Source organism: Camelus dromedarius, chromosome 3 (genome assembly GCF_036321535.1).
Source record: "Camelus dromedarius isolate mCamDro1 chromosome 3, mCamDro1.pat, whole genome shotgun sequence".
In the NCBI taxonomy this organism is placed as follows: Eukaryota; Metazoa; Chordata; class Mammalia; order Artiodactyla; family Camelidae; genus Camelus; species Camelus dromedarius.
Genome location: NC_087438.1, coordinates 25,218,397 through 25,233,831, shown reverse-complemented (window position 1 = coordinate 25,233,831; position 15,435 = coordinate 25,218,397). Strand labels below are relative to the sequence as shown.

The 15,435-nt window shown below is 40.5% G+C and overlaps 1 long non-coding RNA gene across 2 annotated transcripts in view; it reads right to left on the bottom strand.

The window, feature by feature from the left end:
- LOC135319480 (uncharacterized) overlaps window positions 1-15,435 on the bottom strand; it is a 155,033-nt gene that overhangs the window by 21,783 nt on the left and 117,815 nt on the right. Inside the window, exons 3-4 of one of the 2 annotated variants that reach the window (XR_010378119.1) lie at window positions 9,780-9,978; window positions 7,963-8,063 (exon numbers count right to left, since the gene is read on the bottom strand). This is a non-coding gene — a long non-coding RNA (uncharacterized LOC135319480). Of the gene's footprint in view, window positions 1-7,962; window positions 8,064-9,779; window positions 9,979-15,435 lie in introns of those variants that run through there. The other variant, XR_010378120.1, reaches the window with a different exon arrangement.

The window sequence follows — 15,435 nt, the reverse complement described above, 5'->3', positions numbered from 1 at the left end:
GCAATCTGCATTTTCTGCACGCTGCCTGCCCCTGCACCCACAACATCCACTGAGTTAAAACCAATCTGCAACACGGCATAGTGGTTTCCAGGCTAGGTCTGTTTCTCCTTATGAAAATAGTGATTGTTAAAACAATAATGACGATGGTAATACCTATTTCATAGGGTCAGTTTAAGGATTAAATGGGGAAATATCTCTAAAATGTTCTGCACAGGGCCTGGCTCACAGAGGTGTTCAGGGAGCATTAGCTGAGATCAGGCACTGGAAAGAAAGACTATGAAACTTCATGCATTCATCAGAGCTTGTCAAGTGCCCTCTATGTGTCTGTGCTGGGCACTGTGCTGGGAGCACACCTCCAGACAGGGAGACTGGGCCCGAGCGGTTTATGGGCTCATAGAACCATCATGTAGGGTAGACGAGCGACAGAGGACACAGTTGCAGTGTGATGAGCAGACATCCAGAGGTGATGGGAATGTCTGTGGGAATTTCGTATTTTGCACAGCCTACTCCAATCTTCTTGCTGCCTGTACTGTAGCTTGAACTTTGTCTTCCATACAAAGCCAAGCGGGTCAGTAAATGGGTAATTTTGACAAAGCCATGACTCAGGATCAAAGGAATCCTGCGCTCACCTCATTTATTCCTTGTACCAGTCTTCAAGGTCATGCTCAGATAACCCAAGATATCCATGTTTTCCCTTTTCCACATGGATCCTTTAGTGGAAGAGACTTACCGGTCTCTCTGGAAAGGCATGTGTTTAAGAGCCTTCCAATCAAGGTTGCTTTCTCATATATGCCTTTATTTTCTTGCAGTACATCAGGCAGATTTTCTCTTAAGGAAGGGAAGTGAGCCAGGCAGAATTTCTAGATCACAGGTACCTCACTGCCCTTTCTGCTCCTGCTAATCCATTCTTGAGGGTAGTTCTTGGCCATATTTTTGTTTCTCATTGAAGGAGGCATTAGAATGCCATTCTGTTGCATTCCTGGGGAAGATATTCAGCAAAAGGCCTTCCTGAGAAATTATGGTTAAAGCTTAGTTAAACTGGAAACACTCTATCATTGTTCAAGAAGTTTTAGTGACTTTCCATTACCTGCACTGGAATCTGGAGTACTGTTTCTTGCTTTTTGCAATGGTTTCTATGGCATAATTAGGGCAACACCTGCAGGGGTTGAGGGCCACAAGGTTGAGGAGCCCCAATTCACCTGTCTCTACCTTAGCCAGGGAGCTAATTTCATTTCAGCCAACATAAATTGGGCATTTTCAGTGCTCCCAGTTCTGGGCCAGGGCATGGCTATTTGGAAGATCATTATGTTTTGTAGGTCAGCAGATACCACTCAGTGCAGCTAAACCTTTAAGAGCCACAGGCGTGTTTATTTGGTTCAGACCTCAGCTAGCTTAGAACTAGAAGAGACCTTAGGAATTGTCTAGGACTCAGTGATGGATTCCCTTCTCCAGAATTTCCAATTTCCTCTTGAGTGTCCACACCTCCTGGGAGCAGGAAACCTATCCATCCAAGGGGCATAGTTCCACCTGCCACCCAGAGATTTTTTAAGTAAGAATTAAACAAAATATTACAAATAAAGAAACAAGGACATAGTATGCCCTCAACTAAATATTAATTCTTTTTCTACTAGGTTAGAAAGTTCTTCCCTAAATTTATCTCAGGACAAACTCTGTCTCTTCTAGTCATATTGGTTTTCACTTCACCTTCTGAGTCAACGTGAGACAGGTTTCCTCCTCCACGTGACAGCCTCAAAGCTTTGGAGAGAGCCGCCTCCAGTCTCACCATTCCTACACTCATCTCATGCTCCTCAGCGTCACTATCTCAGAGCAGTGACATGTTCGGCTGCCAGAGATCCTCCTTTTTAGTTATATTATCCATCACCTTGGTTTTTAAAAAAATTTTTAATTGAAGTATAGTTAATTTACAATATTAGTTTTAGGTTTACAGCAAAGCAATTCAGTTATACATAGACACACACACATATATTTTCTTTTCAGATTCTTTTCCATTTTATGTTGTAAGAAACTGAATATAGTTCCCTGTGCTATACAGTAGGTTCTTGTTGTTTATCTACTTTATGTATAGTAATGTATGTCTGTTAATCCCTAACCTCTAATTTATCCCTCTCTGCCCTTTCCCCGTTGGTAACCATAGTTTGTTTTCTATGTCTGTGAGTCTGTTTTTGGTGTGTAAATAGAATTTGTATAATTTTTTTAGATTCCACATTTAAGTGATATCATATGATATTTGTCTTTCTGTGTCTGATTTACATCTCTCAATATGATAATAATCTCTATGTCCATTCACATTGCTGCATTGTTTTCTTTAAGCACTGTTCACACTGTCTTGCTTATCATTTCTTTATTGTTGTCTTGCTCATCATTTCTTTATTGTTGACTATAATATAAGTTCTTGAGGTGGGGATCTTGTCCCTCTTAGTCATTACTGAATCTCTTGTACTAGACCTGTGGCTGGCAAGCTCTCAACAAATACTCATTGATTATTAGTTCAATGAGTCAAGGAGCAAACCTGAAATGAGTCTTTCAAACATTCAATTTCTTGGGTTCAGGTAACCAAGTAGCTCCATCTTACACATGACAATGAAGGATGAAGCTAAATTAGAGCAAGGAACATCTACTAGCCACTTCCTTTCTTAGACCTTTGAATACAGCGTGATACTGAGAGAAATGAAAAGAAGCTGTCAGGACAGGATCTTACGATACATGACGATATTTTACTGTGTGGTCTTGAAGAAGTCTCTCCACTTTTTAGAGCTTCAGTTTCTCATGTAGGAAATCCAGAAGGCAGACAACTTGATAGTGAAGGTGCCTGGACTCCACATGGCTCAAGTTCGCTTAAGAACTGAACATTCTCCATTTGCAAAGGGCCAGTGGTACCCAAATCTGGATGTACATTTGAATCACTTAGGAGGTATCTTATTAAATCAACTTTACTGAGGTGCAATTTATATGCTATTAAGTGTATGCAATTTAAAGCGTATAGCTAGATGAGTTTTGACAAATGTATACACCTGTGTAACTATGACTCCAATAAAAATATAGAACATGATCATCTTACCAGAAAGTTCCCTCATGCCCCACAGCAACCAATTCACCATTTAACCCTCTGCCCTATGCAACCACCAGTCTTATTTCTATCAATCACTGCAGATTAGTTGTGTTTATTCTAGAACTTCATATATATATATATAAATGCACACATATATATACACACACACTCATATATAATCATATATACAATATATATTATCATAATGATACAGTGTTTACTCTGTGTCTGGCTTCTTTTGCTCAGAATATTGCTCAGAATATTGAGATTTCACCCCTGTTGCTCCTTATGTCAGTAGTTTGTTTTATTTATATAGCTGAGTAATTGTTCATTCTAGAAAGCTTCTTAAATATAGACTCCTGGGCTCCACTGATGCTCTTGACATTGGGATCTCTGAAGCTGAAGTCCAGAAACCCCTGTGTTTAACATGCTCTAGAAGGAATTCTTATGCAGAAGCTGAGATTGGGAAGCTTTTAATGAGGGGATTTTCCCCTTCCAGTTCAAATAGTTCCTACAATGCAACTGTTCGTTGGCTGGGAGTAAACTGGTCACAGGTTCTGTGCAGGACTGAGAACTCTCCTTCCTGTTGGACTGTCTCAGCCAGAGCGGTGGCCTTCCACAGCTCATGAGGTTCCTGGTGCCTGTGACAAATCCCGGAGAGTAGGCTCTGCACATACTCTTTCAGCTCTAAGGCACCTGTAAATTGAGTTACGGGTCTTAGTGTTCACAGGTAAGTCTATAATCGTAATCCATAAAGGCTCGCCCCCGTCACAGAGAAGCAGAGGTCCTGTGAGGAGGCTTTCATTTCAGCCCAGCTGCTGGAATTACTCATGACACTTTTATGAGTTGTTTTACTGTCTGGTAAAGTTTTTTTTTTCATTTTTCCCCTTAACAAATAAAGGCAGCATTCTTTGACCATAGTACACAAACGCCACCTTCAGGAAGGAAAGATAAGATTCTCGTTAGGCCGCAGGGACCCAGTTTCCTTTCCTGTATGAGAACTTGCAAAAAAGTCTTAAGATCAATATACAGTTTATGTTTTTATAAACCTTCATTCCAGATCTTAAAGAGATAGACTTTATTTTCCAGGGTGGCTTTAGGTTCACAGGAAAATTAAGCAGAAAGTACAGAGATTTTCCATAGATTCCCTCCTGTATATACACAATGCTCCGCACCAGATTAGCTCGCTTATTACAGTAGATGAGGCTGCATCGTTGTCTCCCACGCTGCAAAGTTTTGATTAGGTTTCACTCTTGGTGTTGTATATTCTATGGGTTTGGACAAATGAATAATGACATATATTCACCATTATAGTACCATATCTCATACAGATAGTTGCACTGCCCTAAAAATTCTCTGTGCTCTGCTATCTATCCCTCCCTCCCCTCGAACTCCTGCCAAACACTGATCCTTTCACAATTTCTATAGTTTTGAAGAATGTCATATATTTGAATTATACAGTATGTAGCTTTTTAAAGTTGGCTTCTTTCACTTAGTAACAGGAATTTAAGATTCCTTCATGTCTTTCCATGACTTGTAGCTTGTTTCTTTTTTAGCACTGAATATTTCATTGTCTGGATTTACCACAGTTTATTTATCTGATCACCTTCTGAAGGGCATCATTGTCATTTCCAAGTTTTGGCAATGACGAATAAAGCTGCTGTAAACATCAGTGTGTAGGTTTTTGTGTAAACATAACTTTTCAACTCCTTTGGATAATACCAAGAAGCACAGTTGTTGGATTCTGTGGTAAGAGTATGATTAGTTTTGCAAGAAACTGTCAAATTGTCTATTAAAGTAACTGTATCATTTTGCATTCCCGCCAGAATGAATCAGAGTTCCTGTTGCTCCACATCCTCACCAGCATTTGGCGTTGCCATTATTTTGGATTTCAGCAATTCTAATGGGTATGTAGCGATATCTCATTGTTATTTTAATTTGCAATTCCCTAATGACGTATGATATACAGCATCTTTTCATAAGCTTATTTGCCATCTGTATATCTTCTTTGGTGAGACTGAGATCTTTTGCCCATTTGAAAAACTGGGTTGTTTATTTTCTTATTGTTAAGTTTTCAGAGTTCATTGTATATTCTGAATGCAGCCCTTTATCAGATAATCCTTTTGCAAATATTTTCTTCCAGTCTGTTGCTTGTCTTTTCATTCTCTTCATGGTGTCTTTTGCACATTGGCAGTTTTTAATCTTCATAAGTCTAGTCTATCAATTATTCTTTCACAGATTGTAACTTTTGGCATTGTATCTAAAAAGTCATTGCCATACCCAAGGTCATCTAGGTTTTCTCTTATGTTATCTTCTGGGAGTTTTATAGTTTTGCATTCTACATTTAGATCCATAAACCCTTGTGCGTTAATTTTTGTGAAGGGTAGAAGATCTTTGTCCAGAGTCATTATTTTGGGTGTAGATATCCACTTGTTCCAGCCCCTTTTGTTGTAAGGACAACGTTTTCTCCATTGTATTGTCTTTACTCCTTTGTCAAAGATCCATTGACTGTATTTATGTGGGTGTATTTCTGGACTCTGTTCTATTCCACTGATCTATTTGTCTGTTTCTTTTTCTGTTTGATTACTGTAGTTTTATAGTATAATCAAGTACAAGTAATAGAAATGTTGAAATTGGACAGTGTCAGTCCTCTGATTTTGCTCTCCTATAATATTCTGGGTCTTCTGTCTCTCCATATAAACTTTAAAATCAGTTTGCAGATATTCACAGAATATCTTGCTGGGATTTTGATCAGAACTGCATTGACTCTATAGATCCATTTGGGAAGAATCGACGTCTTGATATACTGAATCTTCCTATCTATGAACACGTAACATCTCTCAGTTTATTTGGTTCTTTTTGGTTTCTTTCATTAGAGTTTTGTGGTTTTCCTCATGTGGATCTTATACATATTTTGTTATCTTTATACCTAAGTATTTTAGTTTTAGAAGTACTGATGTAAGTGGTATTGTGTTTTAAAATTCAAATTCCACTTGTTTATTGCTAGCATACAAAAAAGCAATTGATTTTTGTATATTAACTTTGTATCTTGCAATCTTGCTATAATTGCTGATTGGTTCCAGGGTGTTTTTGTCAATTTCAGATTTTCTGTATAGACGATCATGTCATCTATGAACAAAGACAGTTTTGTTCCTTATTTTCCAAATTTTACGCCTTTTATTACCTTTTCTTGTCTCATTCCATTAGTTAGGACTGACAGGACAATGTTGAAAAGGAGTGGTGAGACGGGACATCCTTGTCTTGTACCCGATCTTGGTAAGAAATCTTTTAGTCTCATCATTAAGGATGATGTTAGCTGTAGGTTTTTGGTAGCTGCTCATACAGTTAATTTTAATCTGTTTCATGTAAATATCTTAAATCTTTTGAAATGTTACTAAAAAAATGGAAGCAATGAGAACTCAGGCAACACTGAACTATGAAAAGTTTATCAGATATCTTTGTATACTACAAATAGTTAATTGTGTTTTAAATCAGCTAGTTAAAGAAAATTGTTCATAAGTAGTTTCACATTAAAATCTGGAAAACATGGGTTCTTCTGGCCGATCTTTAGTCTATGTGTTGTTAAATAAATTCTTTCCTAACTGGCCATACTTACACATTATAGATTTTACTACTATGATTTACATTTTGTTCACTGTTAGTCTCATGATGGTTTCGATAATTATGACATCTTTCAACATCTTTTGTGTGGCTAGTACTATAATAAAAACACTAAAAAGTTTAAGTCATGGTTTCTTCCTTCTAGGGACTTTGAGATCCACTAGGGAGTCAAGAGAGACATTAGGTATCTGGTTAGCACGAGCAATGGCTTGGAATTGGGAATGAACATGACATGGATAAGAATACGGAAGCAGAGGTTGAAAAGAATGGTCATGGAATTTCGATGGATCCATGGGGAGAGGTAAGTATCTCTTTAAGATGTGTTTATTCATAATTTTATTTTCTGTAATGATAAAGGAGGGGATTTTTACACTTTAAACAGAACGAATAGAACCATATTTTAGTTTCATGATTTATGTTGCTTGTTATAAGTAACTGCAACTATCAGACATATGATAGAATGATTAAAATACCCCCTCCACCCCTTAAGGATGTTAGGATACAGCATGTCCTTTCCCGCTTCCCCCTCAACATTTTTGGAAGGTGGTGAGAGAGCTAGTCTGGCTGGAGCAATGGGCCACTGCATTTGTAGGTAGGATGAAGGCAGATTTCTTCATCCTGGCTTCCATTATTTGGGTCTTCCTCTGACCCTGTCCCCGAAAGTAAGGGGCTAATCACCCAAAGAACGAAAGCTCTTTTACTACCATTGTAAAGACAGCATGGGCTGCTGCATTCATAGAAAAATGCCTAGTGTACCAAATATGTATAAATTTGGTTTTCCTGCTACTGTCAGTTGAGTCCCAGTTCTCTATTTCTGTGATAATGGAAATTTCCTGCATGCTTGGCTTATTGTCCTCAGGTTTCAGTGCTAGTGAGGGGACTGCATCATCGAGATTTGTGGTATGAATATTAGAGGTTGCCTCTGCTAACCCTCCGAGGAGTCAGAGGGTAGAATGCAAATGTTACTGGTGCTCTCTGGGGTCACAGGTCACAGGGCTAGGGCTGGTCATCTCCCTAGTTCCTATCCTACTCTGTGGAAGTTTAACAGTCAAAGTAGCCCTTACAAAAGCGACCTTGTATAAAGGTCTCAATGTCGGCTTTCCAAAGCTTCAAAAAAGGGCACGACTGTATTTCTCTCCTTCTTTTTTCATAGTGGCTGACCACCTATAAAATCTCCCACTCTGAAAGACAATGGTATATGTATAGGTTCTCCTGAAGAGCTTTCTTGATTAATGTGGATGAAGGCTGCTGTTCACTGGTATATTCAAGAGTGTTTGTTGAATACTTACTTTGCAAAAACTCCATGCTTAGGGGTGGGGAGACAGTGGTGAGCGAGCAGTTAGTCACTGCTCTCAACGTATTTAGAGTCTAGCTGGAAAGGCAAAAAGTAAATCATAGCTGAAATGCAGTGAGTGCTCACATGGGAAGAATACAGGGGGTTATAGCAAAAGGATCTAACCAAGTCAGATGGATAAATTAGAAATTAGCCAAACAATGGGCAGAGGAAGAGTGCTTCAGGAAGCAGGACAGCCTGGACCAAGCACTGGTCTTGCTGGAGCAGAGAGTCTAGGGGAGAGTAGCGAGAGAGGTATGAACAAATACAGGAGGCAGAGGCAGAGGTCTGACCATCATGGTCTCGGTCCTCCTGGAGAGTGTGAATTTTATCAAAAGTGCAATGGGAAACCATGGAAGAATTTAAAAGCAAAATGTGTGTATTAGAAGTGCCTTATACTCCAGACTGAAACAGGGACACAGACAAAGGCTTGTTTACAAATGCTAAGCATCAGGAACCCTCTAAATTTATCCCCAGTCCTGCCACATATTCACACGATCACCCGCTGGCACTACTTTTCATTTTGGGTTAGGATGAAATATGGGAAAGAAAATGAAAATTAGTGCTAATGCTTTGGATTCTCTAGGATTCAGAGATTTCCATGAGCCAGGATGGTTGAGGATAAGATTGACACTTCAGAATAATGAAGGAAACTGTTGTTACAGTGTCCAGATGAGAAAAGGCGAAAGGAAATTCAAGATGTGAGCAGTGCTTATCTCTATAAGTGATTTTACTTTATGATTTATATTTTTCAGTGGTCTCTAAATTTCTGTATTTATTTCGTAATCAGAGAAAACATTACTTTTAATTCAGAGTAAAATAATAAAGTTAAACCTTCCAGAATTTTTCTCCTTTCTTTTATTCTTTCATCATCCTTCCATCTTTGCACTTCCTGAAGGTCACAAGGAGCAAGTTTCGATTCATTATTCATTATTCAGGACCCTGGGACCCTGGGACCCTGGAGGAAAAGCCCTGGGAAGTCAGACTGACACAAAGGTGATAAATTCCATTTCACCATTGATTTTTATAGCTGCTGCATTTCTTTCAGTCTCTTCTTGCCCCAAGCAGCATTAATAATAGATTTCATATCTTCTTCCAAATTTAATGTTCTGCCCCAGTCTGTCGCTGAACTAGGCTCATGCGACTAACACAGATTTTCTTCTGAAATCCTATGTCCTGAAATATCTCTGAAAACACACTTGGCAATGGGGGGATGGTGTGTAGGTTGTCATCATTTGTGCAAGTTCATAGAATGATCTGAATGACTTGGTCAAGGCCTTATGTGAGACTTGTGATGGACTCTCGTTTTAACAAAGAGGAAACTAAAATCGAGACAGGTTAAGTGACTTGATCATGGCCATGCAGCTAGTGAGCAGCAGAACTAGGACTAGATTTCAATTTAAATTTTCCTGTTCTTAGACTATTGTTCTCAGTTGGTCCCACTGCCTGCCCATTAATGGTGCCAGCCTGGGGAGAAAGAGTTGGGAGGGGATGAGATGGCTGAAGAGTGAGTTCATAGCAGGCACAGGGGGGCATAGGGAAGTGGAAGGGTGGAAGATGGAAATCAACAGGGGAGGAAAACAGGGGGTGCGCCAATCTCAGGGCAAGGCTCAAACGATCCAGTCTAATCCAGATCGGGCTGGCAAGCGTCTTTGATTGGTCCATCCGGCTGAGTTCCCCAAGCTGTACTCCCGGAACAGTGCCCAGCTGGCAGAATGAGAATCATTTGAAAAATATCCGGAAATTGCTACTCACCAGGGAGCATCTGTGAAAAATACTGGCCGCAAATGAGCTGGCAGGGAATCAGGGACTGCCAGGTCACCCTGCCACGGTGAGTGTGTCTGAAGGAGTTCCGGAGTCATTTCCCAGATGGACCCCTCAGCTGCCATAAGTGGCTGGGAGCTGTGGACTCTTGCAGTGTTTCTTGGGATGCAGGAGATGCGTTCCAGAAAAGCTGAGGGCAAATCAGAGTTTTAGACCTGGAGTCATATTTTCCAAATGCACTCATGAGTATTCCTAGTGGTGACTGTCTAAATTGAAAGATTTAAAAAAGTGTATTATTTCATAAATGATTTGCCTTTTCATAAATCTGGATTTCTTAATACAGAATTCATCCCGGGTCATGATGGTGAAGAAATTCTAGGGCACTGAGACATAATCTGTATTTTTGCACAACTGTTGCCGGGAATGGTAAGTCAGAGACAGAATTAGACCGTCTTCTCAGTAGACTGGGATCCTGGGATTTGGCCTGCATTGTTGGCAATTTGTCCAGCCTCTGAGCTCAACGGCTCCTTAAGAAATCACGGCTGGAAAAATCTAAGTCAACATTCTAGCTCATCCGTTCCTATCCCAGGTTATCCTCAATGATGCAGGAAAAACGGATATGGGGTGTGAGCAGGGCCATGTCCCAGGCTTCGGCTGAGCCCCTGGGACGTGCCCCACCAAGTGTGGGTCCTTGGCTTCATGCAGGAAAGAATTCAAGAACGAGCCACTGTTGAGTAAATGTAGATTTATTCAGAGAGATACATTGAAAGGCAAGAGAAAGGCCACAAAGTGTAGGGGTTGGGTGCTCAGATTAAAGTAAAAGTAGGTACACACTCCATAGACAGAGTGTGGGTTTGTCTCTGAACGGGGGGAGAGAGAGAGAGAGGCAGTGGTTGCGAGGCACCACGTTGCCAGGTTTTATGGGCTTGGTGGCTTTATATGCTAATAAGTGAAAGGACCAGTCTAACTAGTCCTGGGATTCCCAGGTTGGCCTTTCCCACTCTTTGACCATTTGTGGCTAGCCTTGGGACTGCCATGGTGCCTGTGGGCATGTTATTCATCACGCTAACATATTACAATAAGCATATAATAAGCTCAAGGTCTACTACTAGAAGTCAGATCTCCCACCATCTGGGCCCTCAAGGCCTACAGGGGGTTGAATCTTTCACCATTTTGATGTTAATTGCTGTAGCATTCCTTGAATGGCTGTGCCCTGCCCACTTCCTGTCTCACCAAGATCCTCCAGTGATTTTTTTCTTGTCCCCTACATCCTAATGTCTTTCTTCGAAATGCTGAAGTTCTCAGCAAGATAGCTTGTAAATATTTTGGTTTGAGCTCACAGTCCAGGCTCTTTGATCTCATCTGGGAATGAGATCATTTGCTGACCCCTATTGACTCTTTGCTATGTTCTCTGGTCTTTTCACCTGCTGGGTAGAATCAGGCAGTTCACCAGAAAAGGGTGCTCTGAGTTTTACTAAAACAGTGGGCATTAAGAGAATAAAATGTTTGCTTACCATTTGTATTAGTTAGTGTTCTCTAGAAAAACAGACCCAATAGAGTATATATAGAGAGAAAGAGAGAGAGAGATGTATATACATCCATCCATATGAGGAGATTATTAGAGGAACCAGCTCATGTGATTATGGAGATGGAGAAGTCCCACAACCTGCCATCTGCAAGTAGAACCAAGAAAGCCTGTGGCGGGGGTTGGGGGGGGGTTTGTAATTTAGTCAAAACCAAAGGCCTGAGAATTGGAAGAGCCATTGGTATAAGTCTGGATTGGAGTCCAAAGGCCCAAGAGCCAGGAGTGCTGACGTGTGAGGGTAGAGAGGATGGATGTCCCTGCTCAAGCAAAGACAGCGGATCCGCTTTTCCTCTGCCTTTTTGCTCTATTCAGGCCCTCGGCAGGTTGGACGATGCCCACTTGTATCGGTACTGATTCGAATACTAATCTCTTTTGGAAACATGCTCACAGACACACCCATAAGAAATGTCGTACCAGCTATCTGGGCATCCCCTAGCCTAGTCAGGTTGACACAGAAAATTAACCATTTTACATCGTCCAAGTCAAATACACAAACTGCCCTGTTCATGAACTTCTACCCTCTTGGTGGCCTGTCTGGTGGCTTCTGTTTCAAACACATGCAAGACCATAGGCTGAAAAGAAAGAAAACACAGTAATGGAAATGACCTCACAAACAGTAAGACTCCTTTTTAGAAAAGATGAAAACATCCCAGATGGGTCACACAATGGCTCTCAGAGAAGAATTCCCAAGAATTCAGGACACAATTTCTTCAAAGGCTTTTCTTTGTGGATTCCCTTCCCCTACACTTGACCTTTCAGCCCCACTGAGTACGAAGGCTCTTTCAGAGAGAGAATTGAGAATCAGGGTGAAAAGAAAGAGCCTTCGGGCAGCTAAGAGGTATGAGAGAGAAAGAACAATGGGAAAGGGGATTTTAATTATTGCTGAGTGACAAGATTTAAATCTCTCTTACTTTCTTTAAAAAACAACTGAAAATGGAATGTCTTTTCATTACTTTTGATTTGTAGACTGTTTTTTTTTTTTTAAATGTGTCTAAGTATTATCTGAGCCTTGAAGAACTTTAGGGTTTATTCAGTTTAGATCAAAATATCTTTTCTTTTAGTAAAGGAGGTTGGGAGTGGAGATGGAAGGTTGTTTCATACTTCAGAAATCCTTAAGAGATACATTCAACTCACAAAGCCTCAATGAAGACTCCACAGGAGACACTGAGTTTGGTAGAAATCCCTTTGTCCCTTGTCAACCCAGTACCCAGAGGGGTCCAAGCTAACAGTGGGATCCCATGTTCCATCTGATGCATCTGCTGGTGCAGATGCCCACTTACGTTGTTAGGTCAGCCCGTCTTTTTGTCATGATTTCATGTGTGATCGCTGCTCATCTCCCTTGGCAGATGCCTTTGTTTTTCTTATATAAATATTTACAATCCCACTTAGAAAAATATTCCTTATTTAAATGGACAGACTTCAGTTGCCATCCACCAAAATGGATTACATTAATACTCAACCTCCTTGTCACTTAAACCCAGCTTTGCTTTAGCCTGAGGCTCCCAAGCTTGGGTATGTATTAGGATCACTAAGGGAGGGAGTGTCGTTAATGAGTAAGGAGTCCAGGTCTCATCCTAGGAATTCTGATCTGGGAGCGCTGGGCTGGCCCAGGAATCTGCATTTAACACGGACTTCCTGTGACTCTGATGCAGGTTGGAGAGACTGCACTTCGAGAGAAACTGATAAAGGTACTTTCCACAGAGCCCACTCGAGGCATCGTATGAGTCACAAGCCTCCTCTAGGTCTGCACCCGGTGGTTACCAGCCTAAGTGAATCTTCACAGGGGAAGAGCAAGGGCCAAGGGATTTCACTGCCATGTTTTGATGCATAAAAGAATGCCAGGAATGCATGCCCTTTGGGTTGAGCTCCTTAGAAGCCCAAGAGCATTCTGGCGAGATAAGGCAAAGGATCTATGACGGAAAGATGAAAATCAGGCTTCCTTTCTGTTTCTTGAAAGCTATTTGGTCATTTTGGCGTGGAAAAAAGAACTGCCTGATCAGGGGGAGACTCACAGTGATTGTCTTCATAAGCTAAGGGCTGATTTTGTGGAAAGGGGTTTACAATGTTCCTGTATGGCTCCAGAGAAGAACCAGAGCAGTAAGTCAAGCTATCGGGAAGCAGAGTTTAGTTCAACAAAAAGAGGTAAATCAGAAAATGTCATCTATGAAGCCACCTAACTGGGGACACAAAAACTGTGTCAGTGTCCAAAAGCAGAGGGAAAAGAAGGGGGGCTGTCAACCCCACTGCTTTGTGGAACGTTCTCACTTCCCAAGGACATCTCATGTCCTTCAGGTGAACACAACCTTCTGACACACCGACAAAATGAAGGCACCTTTTTTCAACTGTCTACTTTCTAATGGATCATCCTGTGCTCCCTTGGAAAATATACCAAGCACTTGGAGGCCACTCTGGCTTGACAGCCAATTCTCCAGTCCATTCTATTCGAACGAATAGCCCTGCCAGCGGACTGTGCTGAACAGCTGCTCCTTTCCCGGATCGAGAGCGCCATGGAGCTCAGGCTTGTTACTTATGTTCCCGATGTAGAACCATTTCAATGAACAGCTGAAAACTTGCTGCAGTCTGCTCTTCTTACTCCCTTTTTGACTACAATTTGGTGTCCAGAAAATATCACCTGATACAAAAATTGAAAACAAACTTCATGGTTTTTAAAGAGGTATTTTTAGAGAATTAAACATACACACCATTGTGTGTGTGTGTGTGTGTGTGTGTGTGTATTCATGTGTGTGTGGTTGGAGGGAGGGGAGCGTACGGAGAGGAAGAAGTTTTCTCACCCCAGTTTTAGGGTCCAATTTCATGAGAAGAAAAAGAAAGCACAAATTTTGCACATCTATAATTAATATGATATAAAACATCCCTTTACATCAAAGAAGCTTGTCATTTAATTCTATACACAAGAAATAAAGATGATCACTTTAGTGAAGGAGGAATCATTCTATATTCTCTTTTATCTAGAATGCGTCTAGAACATGCATTCTTATTTTTCATGCTATAAACTCTGAGCTGGCTGATGAAAACAATAAAGCCCTTCTTAAAATAGCCTGTAAAGGTACATAATGAAATACATGAAATCTCAAAGGAAACCAATTATATTGAAACATTAAAAATCCAAATATAAAAAATCAAGTGTATGAGATATTAATACATGTGTTTATTTACTAACACATTAAATAACAAAATCTGGTGGCAGGTCTGTTGTGATTTCAAAGTAATGTTGAGCATAAACAATGCTTTGAGATATCTGCCATAGCTAGAATGTGACTAGAAAATACTTGTAATTTCTACTGTTGACATCACTAATAATACTAGCAGAGATGATTGCCTATATTTGTAGTTAAAAAAAAAGTGCTAAATTTCAAATAGCAATTTGTGGAAATAGAGATGCAAGGTTTTTCCCATCCAATTTCACGTAGCCCTGAATCCAACTTCGGTCAGCAGCTCCTCCTCTAAATGAGGTTCCTAGGACTCGTCTTACTGTCCCTGACAAGGGAACTACTTGTGAGTGTGACAGTTTCATGCTTTCCAGAAGGTGTCAGACTTGCATTTCTGAAGACTGAAATCCAGCTACTGCTATAATCTCTCCAATGTTTCCTGACTTAATTTTTAAGGCAGATAATCCACCAGGTTGAGTCATTGAAAATTAGACAAAAAAATGCTGATTTCAAAGAGAAACAAAGAGCTTCAAGGAAATAATTTCTACAAGGACTAAGAAAGTGCTGTCTGAATTAAGAAATTTTATGCATCCCCCCCAAAAGATATGAAGAAACAGGAAATTGTTCTCTCGTCTTTTCAGTATGAAGACAGGATTCATGTTGTCAGTAAGAATCAGACATCGTGAAATTTCTGAAAATACACCACAGTCAACTCTTGCTTAAAGATGGGTAATTTATGTCCTCACGAGGATTCCATAAAGAGGAGGATTATAGAACAGAAGAAACGCCGAAGACCCAGCCTACAAGCAGAGGCATCTGGGTACAAAGCAGGGATTAGGCTGCGACTTCCTTTTACCTGAGTTGCACCCTAAGACTTCTTCAAGTTTTCCAA